Here is a 14,389-nt window from a genome sequence, read left to right as displayed (position 1 = left end):
TGACAATCAGTTTGTGTGCATTAGGTTCAACATCTCGATTAGCCCAGCAGTCTGAGACTCTCCCTATGATGCCATCACAGCATAAAACACACCCGCACTGGCCCAGACCACGCCTGAGTGAACAATTAACACAAATATTTACAAAAGGAGCACACTGCATGGTTCCTATTCAGAAATGAAAGCAATTTCATGGGTATTTCCGCGATTTGAATTTCGATCACGTGAGTGCTTATTTCATGCATTGGATTGCTCTATACGTTTACTGGGCGAGATAGCCGTATTGTTAGGTGTTTATAAGCTTCGTATCCTTGCTGTTGGAGACTGTCTCACTGATGTATTAACCATTCTGGTATTTGTTTGCAAAAATCGCGTCATTTTGGCCGAATTTCAGCATATAGATGGCTCAGCCAGATGGCTAACAAGCTTCAATTATAACCATACTCCTCATGCAGGTACTTTACCTAGTACTGGTCATTGCTGACCCACGGCGCAGTTGCTGCTCTGCTTGTCCTGTGCTCCAGAGCAAGAAACATTTTGTCTGTCGCCAAAAAGCTGCACAGATCGTGCTGCCACCGTAAACTGACCAATAAAATCAAACCACCAATACTTTGAGTTGATGATAGACTACTTGAACAATGTTGAGAGAGAATATCGTGGCATACGAAGAACCCTACGAACTGCTGGAACGAAAAATCACGTGATTTTGAGACATTTGTATCGTTTTCTACCAGAAGAAAGTGGCAAACTTGGCTGCCACGCTGGTGTTATTCAAGTTATACTTAGCCTAATACATGACAATAGTTAGATAGTTGATTGGAGGATATCGATTTTTCGCGTTGCGGACCCTAGCTATGAAAACAGGTAATATAACTCAAGTTATTCACATACAAATGTAACGCGTTACCTAAGTAATCAAGACTCACGGTAAGCACAACAAAGCGCGCGCCCACAATAATAAACACGCGACCCTACTGTGAGTCATTTACATGAGAGATCGATTACGCAATCTTTTAAAATCCGCATGGCGAAATCTCAGCCTTACTAAAAGATTCCTCCACGAAACCAGTGGGAATGTAACCTTTGTATAATAAGCAACTACCACACGAAAAGTCAGGCGAATTGTTGCAGTAGTTTGTTCCATCGCCCACCCATTTGCAATGTATTAATTAAATTATTTATTCAAATGTGCATCGTTCTTTTTTTCATTTTCTTCGTCATCACATCCCATTGGGGCGATTTTCTTTCAACCATGAAGTCGTATTGTAAAAAGGCTGCGGCTATCAGGGGCTTTTTACACAATGTATCTGTACATTTAATTTCGCTAAAAGTTGTTTGTTAGTTTATGAGATCGCTTTTGTGCTCTTTGAAGATTCAAATTTGCCGCCATTACGTCGAGGTGTGAGGCGCCCGCCTTAATTCCCAAACAGCGTGGAAGTGGGCAAGGTCATTCATTACATTAGCCATAGCGAGCTGGCTGATTTGATGGACACTGTGCTGTCAACTCCGGGTTTAAGTCCAGTCACTGATTTGTTTTAAATTCACCATCCACTGACTCGTTATAGCGTTACTCCCCCATGCAGGGCCGTACCATAGTCTCGCGTGGCCAGACCACTTTTTTCTCTTTGTCATTGGGTAGGGAGAAAAAAGGGTCTGGAACAGTTCGAATCCCACACTCGTCTTGGCACTCCCCGGATAATTGGGGGGTGTTAACCAAAGAAACGTGATGTATTCTCAAATAATAGCCGCTTGCGTCAATCAATTACAGGCGCGTATTTATAAATCTATCAGCATCTAAAGCTGCCTTTGATGCGATAATAGATTGAATTGATTATTAGTTGTTTAGGTAAGTTAAGTCTTTGTTTATTGTTGTGCTGTGGCATTCTTGTTACAATGGAGTTTAAGCGCATGGGTTGCATACTTAGACGTAGCCTCGTGACGTATCAAGACGATTGTGGGATTCGAACTGTTCCAGACCCTTTTTTCTCCCTACCCAATGACAAAGAGAAAAAAACGGTCTGGCCACGCGAGACTAGGCCGTACCGGCATATAGCTGTTTCGTACCTGCTGTAGTGTTGGGAAGTAATTTACTGCTACATTACCCGTGCACGGCTCTAATCCTGCCCCAGCCATTCAGTGCCGGTGAAACTTCGAGTGTTCACTACTGAAAAGCCAGCATCAGCGCATCACCTTTCAGTCACAGCCGCTCATGCAACCACCCACAATCATAAAAACTCTTTAATGATAGCATGAATATACTCTAATAGTAAACGTTTACATTATGATCCCATAAAAAAAACAAAAAAAAACAATGACTACAATAGCACAAGAAGCCAGATACACTAGTGTTTGGCTATGAAGTCCACCAAGAGTTCATAATATAGTAGTGGGGTCTTGGTACCACAAATTAATGATTTGTCCATTCACCATAAATTCACCCGCCAACAGTAACAACATCAGTATCCACCCTGCACATACAGAAAGGGATACAGTATATGGTAAGGCACAGCTAACTAAAAACATGTAATCATATAGTCAGACTAACATGTCAAATATGTATAGTGTGTGTGTGTAGCATGTGTGTGTAGCATGTGTGTGTAGCATGTGTGTGTAGCATGTGTGTACATACCATTATTCAAGCTGAGTATGTGTCTGGGCCAGTTCTTCAAATCCAGGACCCTGCCATTGTCCCACAACTAATATGCACTACACACATACACCAACATTCCAATTATACTCACCACATGTTGTAGTTGGACTTCAACAAGTGTACTTTACAAAAGTCTTTACGGTCAGGAGGTCCTATGTAGGTTCCTTGGGTTGATCAGATTGAGGCAGGTCTTGTATGGGAGGAGACAGCAGATAAAACAGTGTGACTAACACCTATACAACATGAGCATCACATCATTTTATATACATTAAAGTGGGCATCCCACATAGCCATTCCCAAGATGTATTATTCAGCATACTGAAGCTGGTAGCAGTTGATGACCAATTTTGTAGTATATTACTTGACTTGTTTTGTGGTTCTCACCTATGCTACATTTTTGACATAACAATTTTTGTTGCTAGGAGACATATAAACTAGGAGGGACTAATGGTTATAGCATAATGGTAAACAAGTTACAACAGCAAAAGAAATTTTATAACCAGCAGTGATCTAGTTGATAGATGAAGGTAGAAGACAATCTGTAGTTTTACCAGTCCTTGTTTAAGAATAAGCACATTAGCTGCTATAAGCACAACAAATGCAAGACAGCCTAACTTTTAACACAAGGTTTATGATGCAAACTCATTATGCACCTACCAATGTGTTGCCCCACCACCCCCCTTGCATGGATGTAACTGGGGCTTTACAAGGGGAATTGACATGAAACTGCTGCCCCACTTTGGGGGACAATCATTCATTAAGCACCCAAGTATTTTTTCTAAGCTATGTCAAATCCTGAGTAAATCCCCACGTTGCAACTGGAGCCAATGGGTGGGGATTTGACACAATAAGTTTGCCCTACCATGGGGCATTTAACATTCAGTTGTGCCCACTATAGCCCCATATATGCCCGAAGGGAGGGGTAGTGGGGCAATACATTGATAGATGCATTACAGGGGTAAATAGATTAAGCCTGTACCTTGCGGGCCTAAGCATGTTCCTCTCCTGTTTTGAAAAATAATCTTTTATTGCCTGGCCCTAACTGGAGTTTGCCTGACACCTTCAGCAACACAAAAAGCTATCTAAAATGGTTAATTTAGCTTCGACCATTGGCAAACTACAACACTCAACAATTATTCTATATATCTGCCCAGGTACTATATAGTAGGGTTGATGGTTGTCTCAGATCTGCACATATTATCATCACATCAATCGATTGATGCATAGTAATTATGGTATACTGTATGTACGCATTGAGCTGAGCCCTCAAAAATATTAACTTATTAGTTTTGTAGTATTGACTTACTTGTTAATCATTCAAATGCCTGACACATTATTTTATAGCCAAAGATTTCACCATACACTAGAGGAAGCCATAAAAGTATATAGCCTTATAGCCTTTCATGGAAGCATTTGTCTGCTCTTGACAACTTCGTTGTCATCACCAACCATCTGATTGGTTGAAATGTTGAGAAAAAATCTTTCATTTTTAGCTGTTTCCTCACTAGGGTTCAGCTCAACTTGTTCGCGGTCTGACCCACACAGCTGCTAGAACAAGCCAGCTGCAAGGATCCGGCCTACAAAAGCATAGATATAATAATCCCAGGAAGCTACTATGGTGTGGGGGATTTCTGTCTAAAATTACGACGGTATAGTTATATATCCGTTTGCAATGACTTATACACAAACTTACTCGGCAATTTGCTAGGAGGATAGTGTGATGTATTCAGCGCCTTCATGTCCATTCCGAGGCATAGGCCTACATTCAGCAACAACTCGCAGCCGATTCGCCTCCACTTGTTACGCACAGAGACTAGTTATATCACCAACTCACCACTTCAGGAAGAACCATTAAGATGTTAGCCTCGACTTTCTCACTATCCCCGGTTCTTATTTTCACGTGAAACATCACGCAAAATATCACGTGAGTCCTTGAGGGAAATTTGAACGGTTTGAACGAGTTTCCTCTTAGCAAGTCAATTTTAGTAGCGCTTCTAAACACTGAACTTGAAGCTTTTGCTGCTGATTTAGCTAGCTAATCTGATACTAAAGCTGTTATTATGTATGCATGCAGTATCTCCTAAGTAATATAATAGCCAATCTTCAGTAACTGTATGTTCTCCATTCAACAAAAAGTACTGATATCCTGTGCCAAAAACAGCCCAGCTGTAAAAAAAGGCAAGGCCAAGAATGCACAAGTACATGTTCACGGTGTAACTACAACCAAAAGACATGATATCAAAATCTGGCCAAGAAAGCATTTACAGTATGGGCACTTTTATGCATTCGTTTTCTATATGCTTCACATTATCACATCCAGCTAGCTGTACATGTGTGCTTGCAATATAAACAATACTACTAAGACAATAAAAGATGATTACACTGCATTGGCTTGGGGAGTACAAGATTGTGTTCAGTATTACAATGCACAATTTACTATAACAGTGTCCTTCATTAGTTGGACTCTTACACACGAGAGGTGGTATTTGTTTAAACCTATATAACTGAGTGTGCCAAAATACAGCAGCCTGCCAGCAACAGAAACCACTGTTGTCAATGTTTGCAGGAGCTCAGGTGTCTAGCCTCCACGGATTAATACTTGTGTACTTACAATGCAACAAAGTGCAGAGGAATTAAGTAGTGACTGGTGTTCTGATTGGTGCATTGATTCAGGTACTGTGTGTGTGAAATCTCACCTTGATGATCTTTGTCATTTATCAGCAGTTACAGTCACGTGTTTACGTCTGAGCAGCAGTCCTAGCAACACCACTAACTCGGTTACTCCATAGATACCCGCCACCCCATGGAGCATGAATAGTTTCGTGCACGTGGCACAAGTATATGCATAAAGTAAAAGTTACCGGTATAACATCATATTGTGGTTAAAACAGTAATCACATGATCTGTAGGATGTCTATACATAATGAAAACCCCTTTATAATATCACGTGTAAAGTACTACATGTACAGAGTTATGCTATACAGGAAACTACCAGAAAATGCGACACGTTTGATAATTTATAATCTAATCAACTTTTATTTATTTATTTTTTTGAGAAATTGGAAATGGGGATTAGACTAGCTAATGGAAGTAATACAAAACTAACAGCAATATGTAAAATTACGCAGCTAAAACAAAGATAATGACATAACTACAAATAAAATAAATTTAATATTACCCTATTAGCTAGCTATAGCTACAACTTTATTATAAGTACACGCAATTATGAGGGGGGGGGGCTTAAAAAGGAAATCGGTGTTTTCGCACTTCATAGCCACCATATGCGCATTATTTGCCCATAACGAAACTGAAAGTTGTTGCAACAAAATTTTCCGGGCTTGTTTGGTTGAAGCACCAGTCGTGCCAGTAATCAGCGCCGGATCAGTTGTAGCTAGTCTAGCTATGGAGGGTATGAAGAATGAAGGGTGAACAAACACCAAAGGTTTCTTTTACAAGAGGGATAAAATCACACCCTGTCTCCTCTAGGCTCTACACTACAGTATCTTGACGTTTCCAATCTTTAGCTAACTCCCCAGCTGCATTGACCATATTTCTACGTTTGGATAAAAAAGAATGCATATTTGACATCTCTGATGTGAAATTAGAATGTCAGCTTGAGTAACATGAGTAGCTGTGAGAATATAGTACAGTTGCATATAACCATATAACCCATTAGATTTTACACTGGAGAAGATCAATGAAATTTAAACATGTTAATCTTGATGTGGAATAAAGATAGGGGTACATAATGTATGTATCTATGATGAACAACCCCAGCACAAGAGGAATATCAACTTGAAGTAGCTAAGCAGCTCAGGACGACTATACTAAAATTAAGGTAGTACATAGCTATCACCGGCCGGGAACAGTCCTCACAAGAAACACGTTGTTCCTTTAAACTCCTGGATGACCTCTGGTGACAGATTATGACAGACGATATCAACTAGAGTGTCATGGTGGTGAGTTTTAATGAGTCCATGGGAGCATTCTAGAAGATGATCACCAAATTGGTCAACAGAAGCAAGGCACACGCATAGCTAGTGGGGATAGTGGAAAACAATAAACTGAGGTCCAGGAAAAACCAGAGCAAGAGAAACTTGGAAATAGCCTTCAGCCATCCACTACTAGCGAGAGAGAGAGAGAGCTGTGAGATGAGCTCGATCTCAAAGAAACTTGCCATGTTGGTGTTGGTCTAGTACAGCCTGTAAGTCATGTTGAGTAGCACAAGAGATAAAGATATTAGACAAACACCTATCAGAGCAACAGCTTCTTGTGATAGAAGATGAGAAGGCCAGTAGACAAACACTGTTACATGACTACATGTAGAGCTGGGAAATAGTTGAAAAGTATCGAGTATCGTGATATTAATTTTCAAATCGTATTGTGATTGTTCAAGTAACCTCTACACTATTGTGATGGATGTAACACTTTTAAATGACTTCTAAACAGTTCTATTCATGAACCATATTGTTATCTTTTCACAAGAAAGGAGCAATAATTAGGTGTAAACAATGTATAAATTAGCAAGTTTGTTCACAAAATTCTCAATTGTACAAGCAGCTAACTACTGATCTGTCATTTAGATACTATCGTGATGCATATCGTTATCATGATATTTCATTACTATCGATCATCTTGTGAAAAATTTGCTATAGCCCAACACTAGTTACATAAACCCAGAAAGGCAGCAGCAGCCATCAAGGAGGGGTGATGTAATTCAACACATTTCAAAGTAGCTAAATGGATCACGTTTATCAGTTGTTTTGTTGTAAACCTCTATAAAAGAAAAGGTATTATGAATGCCATCAAGTTGATGAGCTGTTGACTGCACCAAGCTCCATAAAGCATTGAGTTTTATTGTTTTCTGAGTGATGATGCTGATGGCCAGGCTGCCTTGTCTATTATATAAATGAAGGCATCAGGTTCTTGGCCTGGCATGGATTTGTGGTAGTTTACATTTTGTTTCAGATACAGTAGCTACGTAGTTGTGTTTTGCCCTGAAGGCTTAACACACTGTTTAGTAGTGCAGTGGTCACTCAACAAGTCAAGCTTTAAAATAATTAACTGGAAATTAATTGTGGTTGTGCCATAATAGCAGAATTATATTTTTGTTGAGTGTGGAGCAGAATTGTCAGTTGCAGTGTTCACAGCTTAGCTATCTGGGCCTGCCCCGATATTCATATCTCTAGTACTGTTTTCAGCAAAACTACACGCTCCTTGATTTAGTGCATCACATCAGTTCTGTAATATGCAATGCAGTATTTGACAAACTGTTTACAGAAGTAACTAGTAATGCAGGTGTGCAATGATGAAAAGATGATCCATGCAAATGGCATTAGTAATAGCCACTCATGATCAGGGGCAGGCACAGTAGTGTATGAACCACAAGTTGATGCAGAGCGCTAGTCTAATCTTTCATCTACACCTTGTGGACCAGTGAAAGTTTTTGTTGTACAGAACCGGCAACTATGATGTGATGGCATTTGTTCCCATTTAGTAGCATGTTTGGCTTGACAAACCGACTATTTACAATTTAATCTAAAGGAATAACGCTATACAGTGTAGTCATATTTAAATATTTCATTACAACTCACAAATGTTTTAAAGTCATTACAGTATATAGTGAAATCCTTAATTAAGTACATGACTAAAATGTGGAAAATGGACTCACAAACTGAATGGAAGGAACTTGCTTGACTGAAAGTGCTTATTTTCCATAGAAACTCAGTGTATAGCTGCTAGAAAGAATATAAAACATAACATCAGCCTAAAGCAAACCTCTGAACACAATCTTGAAGCATGACCTTAAACCCTGGTCTTTTAAAATTGCCAGTGCAAGAACCTGTGATAGCAAAGTTGTTTCTGTTAATGCCGTAAACAATTTTTAATAAATACAATAACACAGATTGCATTAGTAGCCAGCATCTTGACTTGATTTTTTTCATTTGACTTGATTATGACTTTAAAGTACCACATACAGGTGTATGGTAATTACAATCATTGGTATTGGGGGTACAGTACTGAAGATCCACTAGCTCCAGGTTATATAGCGGCCATTTAAAGAAAAAAACACTTACAATACTTAAATTTCATTAATAAGGGGAGCCGGAGAGTATTAGAGCATCTACTACATGGATGGTACATACAAGGATTATCATGTCTAAAGAATGTGTCCATAAAAATTGTATATTCCTGTCTTGCTAGATAGAGATAAATCAATTGGGGGTAGGGCGTTCCATAATTGAGGGATTTTATTGAAGACGAATATAACGTCTACACTTATATTACTACTGTTTTGAACATGACCACTTCTTGAAAACCTAGTAGTTCCATTAGCAAAGGTGATGTAGTTTGTGACATTGAGCATGAGAGGGATACTTAAGTGACTTCAGCACAAAAATAATTTCGTTAAATTCAAAGCTATACATTAAGGGTAGCAAATTTAGTTCTTTGAGTCTATCAAAATAATTGGAGCTGTATATAGCCAATTATGAACTTTATTGCTCTCCTTTGAATCTGTCCGATAAGCATAATATTCTTGATAAGGTTGGTCTCTATATCATTGAACAGTATGTAACTTGTGATCTCACCAAAGACAGGTACAATGTTCTCTTGGCTGTCACTGTTTGGTACCGGCTAAAGGTGCAATGGAGCAACCCCAACATTCTAAAACACAACATAAAGTCTACCCGTCACCTGTAAAACTGAAGAGCAGGCGCCAAACTAATTTCAGCAATTAACAAGAAAATTCAAGCAACCCTATCCAAAATGACCTGATTGGGATGAGCCTGAGCGAGCCCCACACTAGCAAGATGTTTGTAGCATGGTTCATGCACAAAAAACTACGACAAAAATTGGAAAACTTACAGGCACGTCATTGATAACACAGAGAATAATCGGTGTCATTTACTGATCATCCATATAAGGTACATACGTCGTTGATAACACGAGATAATAATCGGTGTCGTTTACTGATCATCCATATAAGGTACATACACAGGGAGTAATCATGAACAGAGAAGACCAGCTTAGAAGAAGAAATGGGCATTAGAGATATAGAAGAATAAGAGAATCACAACAGCAAAGGGAATCTAGATTAGCTAAGAGAAGAGAAAAGGACAGAACTAAACAGGCTGCAATTGCTTTCAAACAAAGAGATGCCATCTTCAAGCAATGGATATCTACGTTTACACAACATTTCTAACAGTACACGTTTACAAGAACAACTTTCTGAAGATCACGTTTACTTTTGCACACTTTACAGCAGGAAAGTTCATCTACATCACAAACCGGTCTAACTTTAAATAAAGTGGTAATAGACATAGGTAAAAAAGAATTTTGCTCTACCTAACTTTTGTTACTTGTTCTAGAGTTAGACAACTTAATGATCTTTTGTTTGCTGCTCCATTTTCATATGAACATTTACACAATTTCTAACAGTACATGTTTACAACAACAACTTTCTCAGTGAACATCAAGGTTTACAAACTTTATCAACATCAGGGAAACTCATCTACATCACAAACCGTTTTCCATTTTCATATGAACATTTACACAATTTCTAACAGTACATGTTTACAACAACAACTTTCTCAGTGAACATCAAGGTTTACAAACTTTATCAACATCAGGGAAACTCATCTACATCACAAACCCTTACATTACAGTCAACACCTGCCACTAACAATTAATGTCATTTCACCATATTGTACAACACGTATATATAATGCTACACAATACAGCACAATCTCCCCCTATAATATCATATACTGCATCTCCTATAATGTCACAATACAACACCCTCTCCATCAATTCCATCTTTGTATCAAGTAACAACACACTGTCTCCTATAATGTTACATAGTCCATGCAACACCATCACCACCTTTGTTAACACGTATGTGACTGGATATTGGAAAATTACCCTTATGGGCACATTGTTTATCCAGAGAAAACGTATTTTAATAATTTAAAGCTTTGTTACTCACCAGCCTTGGCAGCTACACGTTTGGATTTTTCAGCAAAGATGGAGCAATTCACAACCTTTAAGAGCAGCTAGTGGCCAAGGTAATCCCTGTAGAGTTTCCTGCCATTTTAGATAGGTTTTTTCACCGGTGTTACTGTATCATGAGTCCTCAAAAAGGGGTGGAGGGTAGGGGGTGGCGGGGCAGGCAAGAGATAGACTACAAAATGGATGAGAATCGTAAATGAAGGCACTAGACCACAAAACAGCCTGTCAGAGGCAGGAAATAGACTGAAATCTCACAAAACAGACATACATCACACATTCAGCTCCCTGCTTGTCTGTCCAGAGAGTATGAACCCCCCAAAGCACTTCCCTGATGTTCACAAACCTGTACAGACATCTGGGGTGGTTATACAGGCCGCCAGAGAATGGTCCACCAAAAGCAGACCCGACAAGTTGAAGGCGAGTTTGATATGGAAATTGTTAGCCTGATAGTGCAGCAACTTCATGCTGGTGTTATCTCACTTTTGCCTTTTGCGCCCATATGGTTGATTTTGCTAAATCTGGTCACATATTACAACACCATCTCCATCAACTCCATCAATGATCTCAACTAACAACACACCATCTCCCCCTATGATGTTACATAGTCCAACACCATCACCACCCTTGTTAACACACAATACAACACCGTCTCTATCACATAAGAACACACCATTACCTCCTATCATCTCACATACTATAACACAGTCACCCTCAGCTCCATTTCTATGACAATATCAATAATACTTTAATCAAAAAAATAACTAGTTGTATAACAATTATCTCTTCATGTTATGTATACTCACTATAATATGTAACCTGTATAATATATATGAATATAATATTATTAATTATCTTCTAAAAATCCATTTACATTAAGCAATTAACATTAAATTGCTACACTCAGTGTTAACCATTTCCACCTTATTCAGTATTAAGCTTTTAAATGCACTAGCTACATGCTTTCCAAAATCCATTTAAATGACCTCCCAACTTCCTATTCTTGCTTTCAGTTCCACTTTGTAGTACACACATTTTTCCACTACCATTTAAATACTGGTCTCAGCACATATCAAATTATCCTTCTTCACACAATTCAGATCACCACCTACAAAATACCAAAACACATCAATATTATACAATTGGCTATACCCATATAAAATCAGTAAAAAACACACACACACACACACACACACACACTACCTCAGGCTCGTCCCATGATGTTATAAACATCTGTCTAGTTAGTATAAATTGCAGTTATTTTATGTACATGTTGTTGGTCCAAGAATGATGCAATTTGTTCAATATAAAAAGGCACTTTATAAATAACCTGTGAAACCTGTCATGTATGGTTGTTTATGTGTTTATCAATGCTTCTGTTAAATATTATTACAGTTAATGACTTAAAAATCAGCAAAAAGGCACTTTGTAAATAACCTGTGAAACCTGTCATGTATGGTTGTTTATGTATTTATCAATGCTTCTGTTAAATATTATTACAGTTAATGACTTAAAAATCAGCAAAAGGTACTTTATAAATAACCTGTGAAACCTGTCATGTATGGTTGTTTGTGTGTTTATCAATGCTTCTGTTAAATATTATTACAGTTAATGACTTAATCAAGAGTCCATGGGTTAAATATTATTACAGTTAATGGCTTAAAAATCAGCCAGGCTTGCCACACAGTATCCAATACATTAGTAAGGTGGCTCCCCAGTGTAGGCATGAATGGACCACTGACAATAGCAGGCCAGGACCTGAGTCTCTTCCTACATCTAAATGCAATGTGTTAATGGTGTAAATAGTGTGAATAGTAAATGGATATAACTAAATGTAGTACTAATTGTGTAGGCAGATAAATCTGTAGCTCATACAAATGGCCTTGCTACAGTACTTTTATAGAAGTATCAGTTTTGTTTCTTGAGATTTTATTAGTTGTATGGGTGATACAGCTGTACACACTATTTTGAAGATAAAAAATGAGCTGTAAGACACCAAAGCTGTGGAGTATTTCATCATCAGAGGACTGAGAATAACATATGTATCCAAAATTCTCTTTGGGGAAAAGTTATGGACGTTTGAAGTCTTATGCTCAGGCTAATAATTGCATTCTTTGAGTAAATGAGTTTTCGTTGGTCAAAATAACATTACTCCAGCATTGAATGTAATCATAACAGTCACGTGAACTAAACAAATACAATACACCTGATAATAAAATTATACCTTCTGTGTGGTTAGTATAGGATATGCTTATTTAATTGAATAATTGTTTAGGTAAATCCTTTTCTATATCATGGAACAAGTGATGCCTTTAAACTATATTAGAATTTTGTAAGCACTTTGTCATTAGGATATTGTGTACAAGAAATTATAATCATACTTTTAGATGTGGTAAAAATGATCAAAAGACTACAATACTTAGTGTGAATGAAGAAAATAGCTGCCAATTATGTTATAAATCCATCATAGGGAAGGTTAATAGGTCTTGTTTCACTTATATATCTATAAGCCTATTCATTATCTGTTATTTCAACATGCTTCATCATAATATAGAGCTATTATACTCTAGTTTACTGCAGCATTCTTAGTGAATATTTTGCATCTACGTAAATTAATCCTCAAATTATTAACATAATTAACACACTAAAAGGTTATAAATAAGGGGAAAATTTAAATTAAGGTTGAATAAACACGTTTTTATTATCATTAACACTTTGCAGTGACCAGCTTTTATCAGATGAGTTTAAATTGATTATTGGAGTAGCATCTTTATAAGATAATTATGTTAATAATTTGAGGATTAATTTGAGTAGATGTAAAATATTCACTAAGAATGCTACAGTAAACTAGAGTATAGCTCTATATTATGATGAAACATGTTGAATAACAGATGATGAATAGGCTTAGATATATAATCAACGTTGATTAGTGCCATTCATTTAAATAATGACATGGTGTTGCTGCTGTTATTAAAAGTGGGCCATTAACATCATTGTAGTCCTTTCCTGACTGCCACCTTTGATTTCACAACGTATTTATCCCAGAAATTTGAAGGCCACTTCATTTCCCTTTTCATAGCTTGACTGCTTTGGCATGAGTTTTTAGTACACTAAGATGCACCTGTACTGATACACTCAACTGTGGACAAGATGTTGATGATGTAGAAGCCATTACACCTAAGTCACTGAATACAGTGTATTTGGTGATATCATACCCAGATTAAAAATACTTTAATGCATATAGTGATGACCATTCAGCCAATTTATTCAACATAATTTTTTTAAATCTATTCAACTTAACATGTTCCTAGCCTTATCATTACAGTATATTAAGTTTATGCCAGATCAGAATGTTGGTGCCTACCACCGCTTGCTTGACTTATCAGAGATGTATATCAGCATGTGTGTTTAATATTATCCAAAGCACATTAGTACTAATAGGTTGTGGATATATGAATTTTCTTTCTAGACATTAAATTCATAATGTTACAGTCTACAGACATGCTACATTTTAGAGATTCATGACTCCATGAATTTTTTACCAGACTACAAGTTATACTAAACTTATGTCATCTTGCACATCCACGTGCACATACCAGTAACTCCACATTTCAATTAAGGGCAGATTTCATGGGGTGAACCCCTCGGATTTTTAAAATGTCCTAGTAGATGGGTGTGCATTTTGATTGAGCATAGACAATAAAAGTTATCAATAGTTGTAAAAATCTATTAAAA

At 37.6% G+C, this 14,389-nt stretch overlaps 1 protein-coding gene and 1 long non-coding RNA gene across 4 annotated transcripts in view; both read right to left on the bottom strand.

Moving 5' to 3' along the window:
* Positions 1-14,389, bottom strand: part of LOC136265393 (uncharacterized) — a 72,711-nt gene that overhangs the window by 39,467 nt on the left and 18,855 nt on the right. The gene's annotated exons all lie outside the window — the stretch shown is intronic.
* On the bottom strand, positions 2,223-12,604 carry LOC136265195 (uncharacterized). 3 transcript variants are annotated; one of them, XR_010705428.1, is made up of 5 exons: positions 11,858-12,604; positions 11,334-11,762; positions 2,739-2,837; positions 2,627-2,693; positions 2,223-2,465 (listed from the first exon to the last, which is right to left on the bottom strand). It is a non-coding gene; the product is annotated as an uncharacterized lncRNA (long non-coding RNA). The 3 variants fall into 3 exon arrangements; XR_010705427.1 differs by having other exon boundaries at positions 2,627-2,676; positions 11,858-12,599; XR_010705425.1 differs by lacking the exon at positions 2,627-2,693 and having other exon boundaries at positions 11,858-12,588.

This window comes from Dysidea avara, chromosome 1, assembly GCF_963678975.1.
Source record: "Dysidea avara chromosome 1, odDysAvar1.4, whole genome shotgun sequence".
NCBI classification, from domain to species: Eukaryota; Metazoa; Porifera; class Demospongiae; order Dictyoceratida; family Dysideidae; genus Dysidea; species Dysidea avara.
The sequence above is the reverse complement of the archived record's forward strand: the minus strand, read 5'-3'. Positions and strand labels throughout refer to the sequence as shown.